Source organism: Hevea brasiliensis, chromosome 15 (genome assembly GCF_030052815.1).
Source record: "Hevea brasiliensis isolate MT/VB/25A 57/8 chromosome 15, ASM3005281v1, whole genome shotgun sequence".
Classification (NCBI taxonomy): domain Eukaryota; kingdom Viridiplantae; phylum Streptophyta; class Magnoliopsida; order Malpighiales; family Euphorbiaceae; genus Hevea; species Hevea brasiliensis.
This window is the reverse complement of record NC_079507.1, coordinates 35,276,683-35,291,916: the sequence shown is the minus strand read 5'-3', so window position 1 is coordinate 35,291,916 and position 15,234 is coordinate 35,276,683.

The window sequence follows — 15,234 nt, the reverse complement described above, 5'->3', positions numbered from 1 at the left end:
CCAGTTCTCGTGGTCATCTGATGAAGTAGAGGTGGTCGGGCCAAGCGCACGACCTGAACCTCCTAGAGTCTCCGTTCCAGCTCGGGAACAAGTGACATCATCAAGGCATGCGCCTTCTTCAGGGAAAAAGAATCTTTCCATGGACGAGCTGCCATCAGTCCTTCAAGAAACCGATCTGCAGTCATTTAGCCAGGAGTACAACATTGAGCCTGATTCATATGAACTTATCCGGTGTCACTGCGATCTCTGGGCTGATCATTTCTTTGAAGAGAACGACATGATTATGGTATACGAAGAACAGTTGAAAGCCAGGCTGCGGTTCCCTTTTGACGACTTCTTTAAGGAAGTCTTAAAATTTTTCCAAGTGTGCATAGCTCAAGTTCACCCGAACTCGTGGCGGATCTTAGTAGCCTTCCGAGGCCTTTGCCGAGCTAAGGGATTCCGTCCTACGCCTAAAGTATTCACCGAATTGCATAGGTTAACTCGTCGAAAGGACGACGAGTACTGGTTTTTCCAGGCGAAGTCACATTGCGGGCTTTTCACCGATCTGCCCTCCTCCCTGAGAAACTAGAAGAATCGCTTCTTTATTCTAAGGAGCAAAATTCCGAACGGTTTTGAGGGCGCAATGGTGATGGAGTTGAAGGAGCAGGCATCCAGAGAGAAGTTCTCTTGCTTGGATGCAGTTACCGCCGAGCTGCACCATTGGACTATGGAATTGATCACTGGCAAAGATCGCGGGCTTCAGCTCTTTGACCTCGGCATCGGTATTTTCTACATCTCAGATCTCAGGACCTTAGCGATTTCACTGACCTCTTCTTTGTGCAGGTATGGCAAGCGGCGAAGCCTCCAAGGAGAGCCGGAAGCGAAAGAGGGAGATCTCCTGGAAGGTACGGGAGATAAAGCGAGCCAAGGAGATGCAGACACCTCGTCACGAGCCCGGGGAAATACGAGAAGGCTCGTCTCAACCTACGGGACCGCCGATCTCCGAGGTGGAAGTGATCAGATCTCCTCCTCGGAGGGAAGAGCCGCCTCCGCCTCCTCTAGTTGTTCTGGGCGCGGAAGGGGGTCCTTCTCAACAGCAGATGAGGCCCCTTTCTCGCGACGCTCAAGTTCTAATCCACTCGCTGGAGAAGAACCGGATTGTTCGGGAGAACCCTGGTTTTGCCAAGGTCTTAGCGTCCTCTATCTGTCTTCGAGAAGATTGGGATAGGCTGTCTCTGGATAACCTTGATGATATCTTAACCAGATCTATGAGCCTGAACATGGAGTGTTTGGTGAACTAGCACATGGTCCGAGAGAAGGCTCATCGCCTGGGTAAGGAAGTCGAGAGGATGAATCATGAGGTGTCTTCTCTCCGATCCCAACTTTCATCCGCTCAGGATTGCATATCTCAAATTGAGGGACGAATGAAGTTCTATGAGGACAAGCTGGCCGAGCAAACTCATGTTCTGGTCAAGCGAGATCATGTTCTCGGGGAGGTGCAAGCGCTCCGGGCCTATGAAGCTGCTCAACTCGCTCACCTTGCTGAGGAGCTTAAGGCGAAAGAAGAAGAGATGGTGACCGGAGTGGCCGGCGCTTATGTGAATGCTCACAGAGATCTCCTGGCCGAGCTCAAGAAGCGTTATCCTGAGGAGGACTTCTCTTGGATGGCTAACCTGACTCCCGAGGATGAAGGTGCGGATAGCGAGGAAGAGGCTGAGGGTGAGAGAGAGGACGGACAAAATGTAGATCAGGCTGGGGGTGATCCTCCAACTGAATAACTTGTACAAATTCTTGAAATGAAATGAGATGGAATGCCTCTTTTGTTCGATGAATGGTTGTGATCGGAAAATTTCTAAATTATTTAAACACTTGATTGTCTGAGTATGTTGAAATAACTGAAAGTGATTATTAACCTAAGTGTGAGAGATCGGAAAACACAATGAGCATGAGATCGGTAGGGAACCAACGCTAAACGGGACTTGATTAAAATTGGAAATTTGGCTTGAACATTTAAGATCGGGATCATCATTAAACCGGAACAGAACCTTTGATTATTCTTAAACTTTTGAAAGGGAGATCGGCAACAAAAATGGTAACAAAGATCTAGTGTCAGTTCAATTTCATTTGTCAACAGAGATCAGGAATATACTTGATTGGTCAGGAGATTCGACAATGGGTTTGAGAGATCGGTGAGTGATTTAATAGACCGGCAAGGCTTTGACTGGTGTGAGGACTTAGTATTGATTCAATTCCTTGTGAGGAGAGATCGGAAATGTGATTGTCTAGCAAAGAGAGATCAGACATGTGGTTAGCTGTCAAAGGGAGACTTAGTACTGGGGATCGGTTTCAAAGTTTATTAATTCTGGGGATCGGCCAAAATATGGTGTCGACAGCTGCCCCTCTTTACATAATTTCTATTAAAGGGAAAAATTTTCCCGTGTAGGAATTATGTAAAGATTTAGACCCATATTTTGGACGATTAGGTGTTCGAAGTTAGGGAACTAAAGCATACCTAAGTTAGTGACCTAGAGATCGGCAACATAAGTTAAATTAAAATCAACTTGGATCAAGGAAGCAGAGGTTGATAACGGGAAATATAAATGTATGAAATTAAAATCAACTTAGATCAAGGAACCAGAGGTTGATAACAAGAAATGTAAATTGTTGGAAATTAAAATCAACTTAGATCAAGGAACCAGAGGTTGATAACAGGAAATGTAAATTGCAGGGAATTAAAATCAACTTAGATCAAGGAACCAGAGGTTGATAATAGGAAATGTAAATTGCTGGAAATTAAAATCAACTTAGATCAAGGAACCAGAGGTTGATAACAGGAAATGTAAATTGCAAGGGAATTAAAATCAACTTAGATCAAGGAACTAGAGGTTGATAACAGGAAATGTAAATTGCAGGGAATTAAAATCAACTTAGATCAAGGAACCAGAGGTTGATAACAGGAAATGTAAATGCAGGAAATTAAAATCAACTTAGATCAAGGAACCAGAGGTTGATAATAGGAAATGTAAATTGCAGGAAATTAAAATCAACTTAGATCAAGGAACCAGAGGTTGATAACAGGAAATGTAAATTGCAGGGAATTAAAATCAACTTAGATCAAGGAACTAGAGGTTGATAACAGGAAATGTAAATGCAAGAAATTAAAATCAACTTAGATCAAGGAACCAGAGGTTGATAACAGGAAACAGGAAATTAAAATCAACTTAGATCAAGGATCCAGAGGTTGATAACGGGAAATGTAAATTGCAGGAAATTAAAATCAACTTAGATCAAGGAACCAGAGGTTGATAACAGGAAATGTAAATTGCACTTACAGAGCAAGCCTAATCCGGACACAAGAGGTTCTTCCCCAATGAAGTGTACTTAACAGAATCCCGAAGGCCAATGATGAATGGAGGACGAGTTGCAAGACTTGACCTATGGCCTCATTTCTTCAAATGCCCCATTTCTGTTTTTTTTTTTTTTTTGACTTTCTCCCAAAAAGCGCCCTTGCGGGTTTTCACTTCCCCTTCGTCTATATGACTAGAAGCGCCCTTCCGGGTTTTCACCTCTAGTTTTCTCCTTTTTTTTTTTTTTTTTTTTTTTTTGCTCGCTCTTTTCAGGACGCCCTTCCGGGTTTTCATCCTTCACTCATTTTACAGAAAGCGCCCCTTTGGGGTTTTTGCCTTCTTTCACAACTTTTGCTAGGAGCGCCCTTTTGGGTTTTCACTCCAACCCCCCCCCCCCCCCTTTTTTTCTTCCAGGTCATTTCCTGCAAATCTCATAGTAAAGTATGTGAGGGTATCAATTGTCAAATCTTAATCTTATGGCAAAAAATTTTAACAGATTAATAGCGCATTAAATAACGAGATTGCAGAAAGATAATGTTAAAGAGTGAGTATAAAGCGAAGATAAAAGCGTAGGGAACGAAGTATGACTTTATTATAGCTTTAATAAAAACAAAGATAGAGTTTCAAAGGAAAAGGGTACAAGGATAGATCTCACATATTCCTTGTGGCTGACTTTGAAATCCCTTAACTGCCATTATTTCAAGTTCTCTAAAGCCTCATATCGTGACGGTTTCTTCTCCATCCTCGGTTTCATGCCCCATTCCTTATTTCTCCATTTTGGTTATTAGGACTCCCTTTCGGGTTTTCACCCCTAGAACCCCTCCTCTTTTTTTTTTTTTTTTCTCACTCTTTCAGGACGCCCTTCCAGGTTTTCATCCTTCACTCATTTTACAAAAAGTGCCCCTTTGGAGTTTTCGCCTTCTTTCACACATTTTGCTAGGAGCGCCCTTTCGGGTTTTCACTCCTACCTCCCTTTTTTTTTTTTTTTTTTAGGCATAGTATCTCTTGATGGTGTCAGCATTCACGGCTCTTGGCAATTCTTCACCATCCATGTGGGTTAAGATCAAGGCTCCTCCAGAAAATGCCTTTTTAACCACATAGGGTCCTTCGTAGGTTGGTGACCATTTGCCCCGGGGATCGTTTTGATTCGACAGCACTTTCTTCAGAATCAGGTCCCCGGGTTGGAATTCATGTGGGCGAACGCTTTTGTCAAATGCCCTAGCCATTCTCCTCTGGTATAATTGCCCATGACATACTGCTGTTAACCTTTTCTCATCCAGTAAGTTCAACTGATCCAACCTTGACTGGATCCATTCTGACTCATCAATCCCTGATTCCTTCAGAATCCTTAGGGAAGGAATTTCAACGTCAATAGGTAATACTGCTTCCATCCCGTAAACCAGTGAGTATGGAGTTACCCCGGTTGAGGTTCTTATATAAGTCCGGTATGCGTGAAGAGCGTAGGGAAGCATATCATGCCAATCCCTATATGTGACTGTCATTTTCCGGATTATCCTCTTGAGATTTTTGTTTGTGGCTTCCACCGCTCCATTCATCTGGGGACGGTATGGGGAGGAATTGAGATGTCGGATTTTGTATTGATCACACAATCTCTGAATTTTTGGACCATTGAGATTATTGGCGTTGTCAGTGACGATTTCATTGGGGAGACCATGCCGGCAGATGATATTGTTTCTGAGGAATTTGAGAAACGTGTTCTGTGTAATATGGGCGTATGACGTGGCTTCGACCCATTTAGAAAAATAGTCGATTGCTACCAGGATAAACCTGTGCCCATTGGATGCCTTAGGGTTGATGGGACCAATCACATCGATGCCCCACATTGCGAAGGGCCATGGTGAGACAAGGTTGAACAACTTGTGAGGTGGTACATTTATCGGATCTGCATAAATCTGACACTTATGGCACTTCCGGAAATACTTGATGCAATCCTTTTCCATTGTAGTCCAAAAATACCCACGTCGCATGACTTGCTTAGCCATCATGTGCCCATTGGCATGGGTTGCACAATTTCCCTCATGAGTCTCAAAAAGAATCTTCTTCGCCTCTTTTGCATCCACACATCTCAACAATTCGCCGTTGGGGCTCCTCTTATATAGGGTTTCTCCACTAGGGAAGTATCCCAATGCTAATCTCCGAATCATCCTCCTTTCGTTTTTGCTCGCCCCCGAAGGGAATCCTCTAGTTTTGCAGTAAAACAGGATGTCATGATACCAAGGTTTACCATTAGGTTCTTCTTAAATAATGAAGCAATAAGCTGGCTCATTCCTTGTCTTAATCTTTAATATCTGAGTCATCTGCCCTTCTTCGATTTGAGCCATAACAGCTAGAGTAGCTAAGGCATTAGCAAATTGATTCTTATCTCTGCTGAGATGAGTGAAAGAGACTTCTTCGAATTTCTTAATTAGCTCCAGTAAGTATTTCTGATAAGGGATCAGCTTCGGATCCTTAGTTTGCCATTTTCCCTTGACTTGATAAATAATCAGGGCTGAGTCTCCGTATACTTCCAACTTCCTGATTTTCATTTCGATGGCAGCCTGTAGACCCATCACACAAGCTTCGTATTCCGCGACATTGTTGGTGCAGTCAAATCTCAACTTGACAGCTATCGAAAAGTGTTTTCCATCCGGGGATATCAATACGGCTCCAACTCCATTGCCGGACAAATTGACAGCTCCGTCGAAATACATTTCCCATACATCGGCTGGCCCCTCTTCTTCGCAGTCTACTTCATTAATATGCTCATCGGGGAACTCAAAATCCAGAGCTTCATAATCCTGGATAGGATTTTCTGCTAGGAGGTTGGCGATCACGCTACCTTTCACCGCCTTTCGGGTCATATAGACTATGTCATATTGGGAGAGTATAACTTGCCACTTGGCTATCCTGCCTGGCACGAATGAGCTTTCGAATACATATTTGATAGGATCCATCCTAGAGATGAGCCATGTCTTGTGATTCAACATGTAGTGTTTGAGGCGATTTGCCGTCCAGGCTAACGCGCAGCAAGTTTTCTCTAGGAAAGAGTACCTCGACTCGCAATCATTGAACTTTTTGCTCAGATAATAAATAGCCCTCTCTTTTCGGCCAGTATCATCATGTTGTCCCAAAACACATCCCATCAAGTTCTGTTGGACTGCCATATACAGGATCAGAGGCCTCCCCGCCACGGGTGGAACCAATACGGGTGGGCTTGACTGATACTGCTTGATTGTCTCAAAAGCCTCTTGACAAACTGAATCCCATTGAGTGGTGTTGTTCTTTCGGAGCAGTCTAAAAATAGGCTCGGCCTTAGCAGTGAGATTGGAAATAAACCTTGATATGTAGTTCAATTTTCCCAGGAAACTGCGCACCTCCCTTTCTGTTCTTGGGGATGGCATTTCTTGAATAGCTCGAACCTTGTCTGGATCTACCTCTATTCCCTTCTCGCTCACTATGAATCCCAACAATTTCCCTGACCTAGCTCCAAATATGCATTTGGCAGGGTTCAGTTTCAATTGATATTTCCTGAGTCTCTCAAATACTTTCCTCATCACCTGCACGTGGCTCTCTTCTCCCCTAGATTTGATGATCATATCATCCACGTATACCTCTATTTCTTTATGCATCATATCATGGAATAATGTGACCATAGCGCGTTGATAGGTAGCACCGGCATTCTTTAACCCGAAAGGCATGACCCGATAGCAAAATATTCCCCATTGAGTGATAAAAGCAGTTTTCTCTTTGTCTTCCTCATCCATTGGGATTTGATTGTACCCAGATGCCCCATCAATGCATGAACACCTGCCCAATCCCACAGCATTGTCTACTAACACATCAATGTGGGGGAGAGGGAAATCATCCTTCAAGCTTGCTCTATTAAGATCCCTGTAATCAATGCACACCCTAACTCTCCCGTCCTTCTTCATTACCGGGACAACGTTAGCTATCCATTGGGGATATTTGACTACTTCGGGAACCCAAAGATCATATTGTTTCTTGACTTCATCCCGAACTTTGAGCAGTGTGTCAGGATTCATTCTTCTTAGTTTCTGCTTCACAGGGATTGTCCCCGGAATAAGGGGAATTTTGTGCGTCACTATCTGGTGGTCTAAACCAACCATATCATCATAGCTCCAGGAAAATACGTCCAGGAATTCTCTAAGCAAAATGATCATGTCTCCTGATTCTTCACTCTCTACTATCTTAAGCTCCCTTTTTACTTCTTCAGTGCCTAAGTTTATGGTGCTTGTTTTGTCTCCACAAGGCACTAGGGAAGGTTCATCCTTTTCACCTCTTTCTTCTGTAAGATCTTCCTCAGATTCACTTGAAGTAATGGCAGTCATGGGGATTTCAAAATTAACCAGAGGAATTTCTGAGTCTATTGAATTATTAGGTGTTAATTGATTAATGGTCCTGAATGAATGAAAAATAGAACATATTATAAGGATGGAATTCAAAAGGAAAGAAAGAGAGAATTGGATTTAAAATGCGCTATTAATTCATTAATATTTATGCCATAAGAAAAAGGTCCATTTACAGAGTTACACTTGCCACCATGGACAAAATGATCAAGTGTAGATAACCAAAGGTACTTTACTCGAGATTGAGTACAGGGATGTCCTTTGCTGTCCAGTTGTCTAGCTTTTGCCCCTCAGCTATTGGCGAGACCAGAGCTTCATACAAGGAATCCAGGTGGACGACATCAATGGATAGTTCATCAGGTGATTCTTCCACATCTGTCGGATTTTCAATGACCAGTTTAGTGAAGATCTCTGCGATTAGCGGGACTGCCTTCCTTTTTCCCATTTTCTGGTCAAATCTTTGATCCCGAAGCATTTTCCTCATCCAGAATCGCCCATCCCTAAGGGCATCTTCCTCATATCCCAAACCACAACGGCCTACCTTCTGGATAGCCGATATGGGTTCCGTGATTCCCTGTAATGTGGCGCCTAGGCCTTTGCCTTCTTCGTACCCACTCCTCGACATTATCTTGGCTACCATAGCCATAGCCCCTTCATTTCTGGTTTCTTGTAACTCAAGGGCCTGGAAGGAGCTTTCCAACGACTCCTCAGCCGCTTCCACATAAGGGAGTGATTGTGGCTTGGTGACCAAAATGGCTTCTTTTTCTCTTACAGAGATGATTTTGCCGTCCATAATGTATTTTATCTTCTGGTGCAGAGTTGAGGGAACGACGTTCGCAGAATGGATCCAAGGCCTCCCCAGCAACATAGTGTAGGCCGGTTCAATATTCATCACCTGGAATGTGACGTTGAAGGTACATGCACCAATTTGGAGTGGTAAATCAATATCTCCCAACACTTCTCTTCTGGTACCGTCAAAGGCTCTTACCACCATAGCACTTTGACGTATATCTGATTGGTCAACTGGCAATCTAGCCAAGGTAGCAGGCGATGCGGTGAGAGCTGATCCGTTATCAATAAGTACCTTGGCTACTATACAACCCTTACATTTCACTGTTACATGCAGAGCTTTAGTGTGCCTTAAACCCGCTGGGTCTATCTCGTCTTGCGAGAAAGCAACAAAACTGGATGCCTGGATTTGTCCCACTATCTTCTCAAACTGCCCCGGAGTGATGTCGGGGTTTACAAAGGCCTGATCTAGGATTCTCTGTAAGGCTTGTCGGTGCACTTCCGAGCTCAGGATCAGCGATAACAGTGAAATTCGGGCAGGTGTCTTTCTTAACTACTCCACCACATCGTATTCACTCTGTTTCATTATTTGGAGCAGCAGTTCTTCCTCTTTTTTATGTCCAGCAGGTTCTACTTCCTCCGTTTTCTCAACCTCCTCTTCTGTATTCTTTAGTGACTCTCCCATTTTTACTTTCCCTTTTCTCTTTTCTTTCTCTTTGTCCCCGTAACACCTCCCACTTCGAGTTATGAACTCGACTTCTTGCTCAAGCGAGGAGGATTTTGTGGCAGCGACGGGCTGAAGATTAACCTGGGGAGTAGTACTGGTGGTAGGTCCGACATAAGTCATTTTAAAATGCTCATGAGGAGTAAAAAATGGTTTTGGTGGTGCCAGAGGCAAGGCAAGATTAGGAGCTGATGTACTGCTTGACGCTCCTTGAGTGAAAACTTGGAAATTATAGTTCCAAGGCACAGCGTGAGTATTGGTGACAGGGAGCTGAGGCGGAGTTCGGATAACATTCTTGGCGGTGAGGCTCTTGGGGTGAGAAGGTGATTCTGGGTTTAGGGGTAGAAGCATTCCGGCTGTATCTAGTTGTGTTCACTCCCCCTTCCGTCTTCGACCTTGTCTGGCATCTCAGAACTTTGAGGGATAGCAAGTTCTGAACCTCTTTCTTGAATCCCTCACAGCCCCGCAGCTCATGATCAGTTGCCCCTCCATGGTAAAGACATCCCGTATCCTTTACTGACCCTGATACCTAAGGGCAAAGGTAGCCTTCCTTCATTGCTACGGCAAAAATTTCCTCAAAGTGAGGAATCAGCTCGTCTACCTCCGGTGTCAACCTTTCTCCGTCAAGCTCTATCATATTTACACCATTGCCCGCATTATGGTTGGGCAATGGGTTTGATGTAACATTGGGGAGGGAACCATTTCCCTCAATTTTCAGCCACCCATTTCGGATTAGAGCGTGTACTCTCCCCCTGAGTGCTCCGCAGTTGTCAGTTGAATGCCCTTGTGCCCCTCCATGATACTCACAATGGGTAGTGGCATCATACCACCTGGGATATGGAGGCTGAATTGGGTCTAGGGAAACTGGTACAATCTGGTTTATACCGATAAGGTATCGATATATTTCACTGAGCGGGAGGGGAAGAGGTGGATCAGGGTTTCTTGGGGGTCTTGGGTTGTTTTGTGGTGGTCTCGGTTGAGCAGGAGGAGGAGGTGGTCTAGGTTGGTAATTTGTAGGTGGGGGATATTGTGGGCACAGGTGTGGATAATTCGGGAAAGGAGGCCGAATGTTTGCGATGGTTTGGCCATGAGGGGAAGGGTATGGCCAGTAGTTATTTTGGGGAAGTGGGGAGTAATTATTCTGCTGGGTGATGGAATGCACATCACCCTCCTTTTTCTTGCCAAAATTGGCTGTCTTCTTTGCAGGGTTCTCAGCCAACTCCTACAGTCGTCCCATTCTTAAGTTGGCCTCTATTCTTTCACCGGCCTGGATGATGTCGGAGAAGCTGTTGGAAGTGTTTCCAATCATCAAGTTGAAGTAAGGAGCTTTCAAAGTCTCGATGAACAGAGAGCATAGCTCATTGTCGGTCATCAGGGGGTGTATACACGCCTTTTCTCTCCATCTCTGGGCATACTCCTTGAAGCTTTCCTGTCTTTACGCACTGTGGTTAGAGGTCCCTCCTTGTAGGGGCCACATCGCAATTAAATTTGTACTGTCTTAAGAAGGCATCAGCTAAATCCTTCCAGGAGCGCAGTTTGCTCCTGTCCAACTGAATGCACCACCTCAGGGCTGCCCCGGAGAGCTCTCATGAAAGAAGTGGACTAGCAGTCTGTCATCATCTGTTAGAGCGAACATCTTGGCGATATAGGTGGCCAAGTGAATGCGAGGGTCTGAATTCCTAGTGTACTTGTCAAAATCAGGGACTTTGAACTTGGGCGGCACTACCACATCAGGAACCAATCTGAGCGACGCCACAACGACTGAACCATACATATTCAGTCCTTCGATTGCTCTCAATCTCTCTTCTAGAGCAAATAGTTTCTCGTTTTCTCTCATCTTATTTTCTCCTCCCACTGCATGAAATGCTCCCCCAATTGGGAGATGAGGGGTGGAGTGAACTGGAGGGATTAGAATTGAAGGTTATGGGTCGGTGTTTGAAACAGTTGGGTAATGAGAGTAAGGTAGGTCATTATTCATGGTAGCCGGATTGACAGTGCTTGTCGGGTCCGGAATAGGCGACTGAAAGGTAAAAGAAGTTTAAGCTTGGTGAGGATCCATTGTTGTAGGAGGTGGAGGAGGTAGTGGTAAGTTAGGTTCTGAAGTAGGTTTATTCTGGGACATTTCCCTCATTAGTCTCATAAGTTCTGAGACCTGATCCTTCAATTCGGAAACCTGCCCTTGTAGGTTCTGTACTTGTTCCTGATCTTCCATTATCTTCTTTGTTCGAGATCTTGTTAAGTACACTCGCTTGGGTTGAACTGTGTGCTTGGTCAGACTTGCCTTGTTTGAAGCAATGTTGATTTTCTATAAGGAGTCAAAAAAAGGTTTTTAATGAATTTCGAATTTTGTAAAAAAAACTAAAAGTCCTGGTCCGAACGAAGGATACAGTGGCATTTGTGAGCCAGAATGAAATATGCGAAAGGACGATTGCATCAACTTTATCATGGCATCATTCGATAGTCTGACTGTGAATGACTGGATTGAATGCGCATTTATGATACCTGTCCATATAGCGCATTCAATTTTTTCACATAACCCTAGCGAGGGAGTTCCTACGGGAGTCATACTATTCATTCACAATTTTGCTAAACATTGGTCCAAAAATCATTTTATTAACTGCATAATTTGTACACCAGATTCTTTACATCGGCCTAGGCTCTGGGAGGTTCTTTATAATGAGATGACATTTTCTGAGATACTCATATAACCTTTCTTCTTATTTGGCAGGGTCGAATGATTTCAGAGTATACTCAGATTCAGGTAATAGTTGTTGTTTTCCCTGTGCTATCGTCCTCTCCAGCTGGTCAACATTTTCTTTCAGCTCTTGATAGAGAGCAGCTTGTCTTTCTTTCTCCTTCCTTTCCTTAGCACATTCTTTCAAGATATCGTTGATGAGTAGTGCCCGTTCTTTCAATTCGAGCTTCTTCTTTTTGTTTTCTTGTTTATACTCCTCAATGAGTATTTCTTGGTATTTCATTTTATCCTGAAGCTTACCAATCTGTACTTCTACTTCTTTTACCACAGCTTGGAGAGAGTCTTTTTCCTTTTCCCACCGTACCTCTTGCTCTTCGAACCCCATCTTTTCGGCCCTTGCCTCTTCCCTGAGTCTTCTCACCTTTCTTTTAAGGTTCTGCTGTTGGTCCTCCAACTGTTTTATTTGTTCTTGCAATTGTGAGTTCTCGATATTTTCCTTTTGTAGTGAGTCAGCCAGACGATTATCAGCTTCTTCTAATATGACGTTTCGGCGAGAGTCGCTGTCTTTGAATTCTGCAGTTGAGTGTTCTCGGTCCCTGTCAGCCCTCCATTCAAGATAATCGCGTGTGGCACTTGGACCTTTAGGCGACCTTTCCATCAGAGAGATGTTTTCCCAAGATCTGCGAGCCATTTTCAACCCTTCCTCTTCTTTGAGCTCATGGTAGAAATGACCTTGGTGGTATTTTCCAATGTTAATTCTGGACTTGTTGAGCCAAACTGCCTCATTACCAATGCCGGAGTGTAACTTGTGTATCCGGTCACTCCGATTAGGGATACCGACTGATTACCTCCCATTCTGATTAAAACGGATTGACCTGGCGCCCACAATTTCCTCCAACAGTAATCATGGCTATTGAAACTCAAAATCCATTCCCGCCACTGCTATTCATTCTTCGGACTGATTACCAACCGGGTCATCTTCTCGATGGGAGGCTGGTCAAGGTACCAAGTCAATCCTTTTGTTTCCACAGGACACATGTGACTGATAATCCAGAGGTACAACAATTGAGAACAACACTTAATGGACCCTTTGCCCTATTGTCTACAGTAGGTAAGGGTTAATAAGGTCTCCGCAAGAATTGCCGGTATCGGATTGACCTCCTGCTTTTCTATTGCCCATAATACTTCCACCGTGCTGCAAGTTATGATTCCCAATGGTCCCGAGAACAAAATCAGACCATAGATTCCCAAGGCAAGTGTCACTGAAGCTTGATCCCACTGTTTCTCTTGGATGTATTAATCTAACCACTTCTTGAGATGTTTCCAATACCAACCATGCGTGTTTCCTTTGACAGTTTCTTTTGACTTTACTTCTTCTGGGGAAGTACCTATCATATGTGCTAATCATTTCCAAGCCTGCCTATGCTCGAGATGAAGGTAGATCCGATTTTGCGTCAGGTAAGGAAACTCTAGTAATGTCTGATATTCTTCCATAGTGGGAACTGTGTCAATATCATTGAAAGAGAATACTCCATACTTAGGACTCCAAACCGATAGCATGGCCTTTAATGCCGGGATTTGGACTTTGACTCGCATTAGGGTTGCAATCCTCCCGTACTTCCTCTCAAATCATGCCTTGACCTGATCGGGAAACGACCTCCAACCATTAGACAGACCCTCGAGGTTGTTCATTCTGACCTCAATTTTATTCAGATCCAATGAAGGTAGTAAGCTAGCATGTCCCTTGGAAACATCATTTTGCGAGGGTACTGGAGTATGAGCTGATCTGGACCAAAGTTTAGCATTCTGAACTTCTTCTGCCGACTGACTCGAGGATGCCATGATAAAAATGATGCCTATCCTTTTTACAGACTTTTGGTTTGGTGATGCCTGCGGAAAAACTCGTTAGCAGGATAAATTCAGGTAATCTTGTATTATATTGTTGGCAGAGTGGTACCTACACATTTATCAAAGTAGGAAAATGTGTAGGTTTTCTTAACAATATGATTCAAGATTACCCTTAAAAATAAGAACAAAATAAAATAAACAGAATAGGGTAAGAGTAATTATGCCCCTTTTATCCTAGGATAGAGAGACTCCTGATACCGGATGAGTGCTACCTAATTGGATAGTTCTATCTTATAAGGTAGCTTACTACGGCTTTCAGCTATCGTGATAGTTTAGCTCAGGACCTAGTTTTCTAAGAGCCACAGGTTCCCAAATTGCCCCTACTGTAAACAGTAGAGCCTCATTCTATCCCCATGATATTGTCGGGAAAATTCCATGGATATCACAGTGAATAGAATGAGTTTCAATTTGAGTAGAAGCCTTCACGGATACTAACGGGGTAGAACCCACGGGTACCGCTACATGACCCCCTCCTACTTTCCTAAAAGGGTAAGAAAGCCCGGGTATAGGGCTGAAGTGTGAGAGGACATCGTGTGAGTGTTCAGTGTGTGAAAGGACATCTTTACCTCTTCCCAATTCAGGGGGATTTTATTTTTCCCATTTTTCTTTTTTTTTTTTTTTTTTCAAACGAAGAGCACTGTAAGGAATAAAACAAGCAAAACAAACGGAACAGTTAGTAGAAATAAACAAAAATTAACACATAAAATATTACTGGGTGAGCCCACCTAACTATAGTTTGATTGAAAAATTAAATCTACTTTTGGACCTCTAGACCGGGGTTGAGTTGAAACCGATCCCCAGTGGAGTCGCCAAGCTGTCGTAAGGTGTTTTGCAGTCGCCTGAACGAACCCTCACCGAAGTGGAAAAGAATGAGGAGTCGCCACTTTAGTTTTGAGGGAAACTAAAGAAAACCATTTGTGAAGATAAATTGAAATAAAACCACTTCAAAACAGAGATTCTAAGTTCGGGGTCCGTAAACGGATGGGGAAGGTGTTAGGCACCCCACCTCGTCCCTTAATTAGGGTAAGTAGATTTAACTTCGCACTCTTTATAAATTAGTTAGGAAGGGCTTGAATGGAAATGTTAATCCTTTTGACAAAAGGAATATTTGATTTTTCACTAATTCGGATTACCCAGATACATAAGTAAATGAGACAACCTTAGTGAGTTACTGTTGTATGTTAGTTTTGTTTGAAGGGCTATTTTATTAGAATCCAAGAATTGGATGAGAACTCTCCTCCGATTTCTTTTAAATATTTATTTAAATTTTAGATTGAGAACCGGATAAGAACTCTCCTCCGATCTCTTTTAATATTTATTAAAATTTTTGGATTGAGAATCGGATAAGAACCCTCCTCCGATCTCTTTTAATATTTATTAAAATTTTTAAGCTTGAGAACCGGATAAGAACCCTCCTCCGAT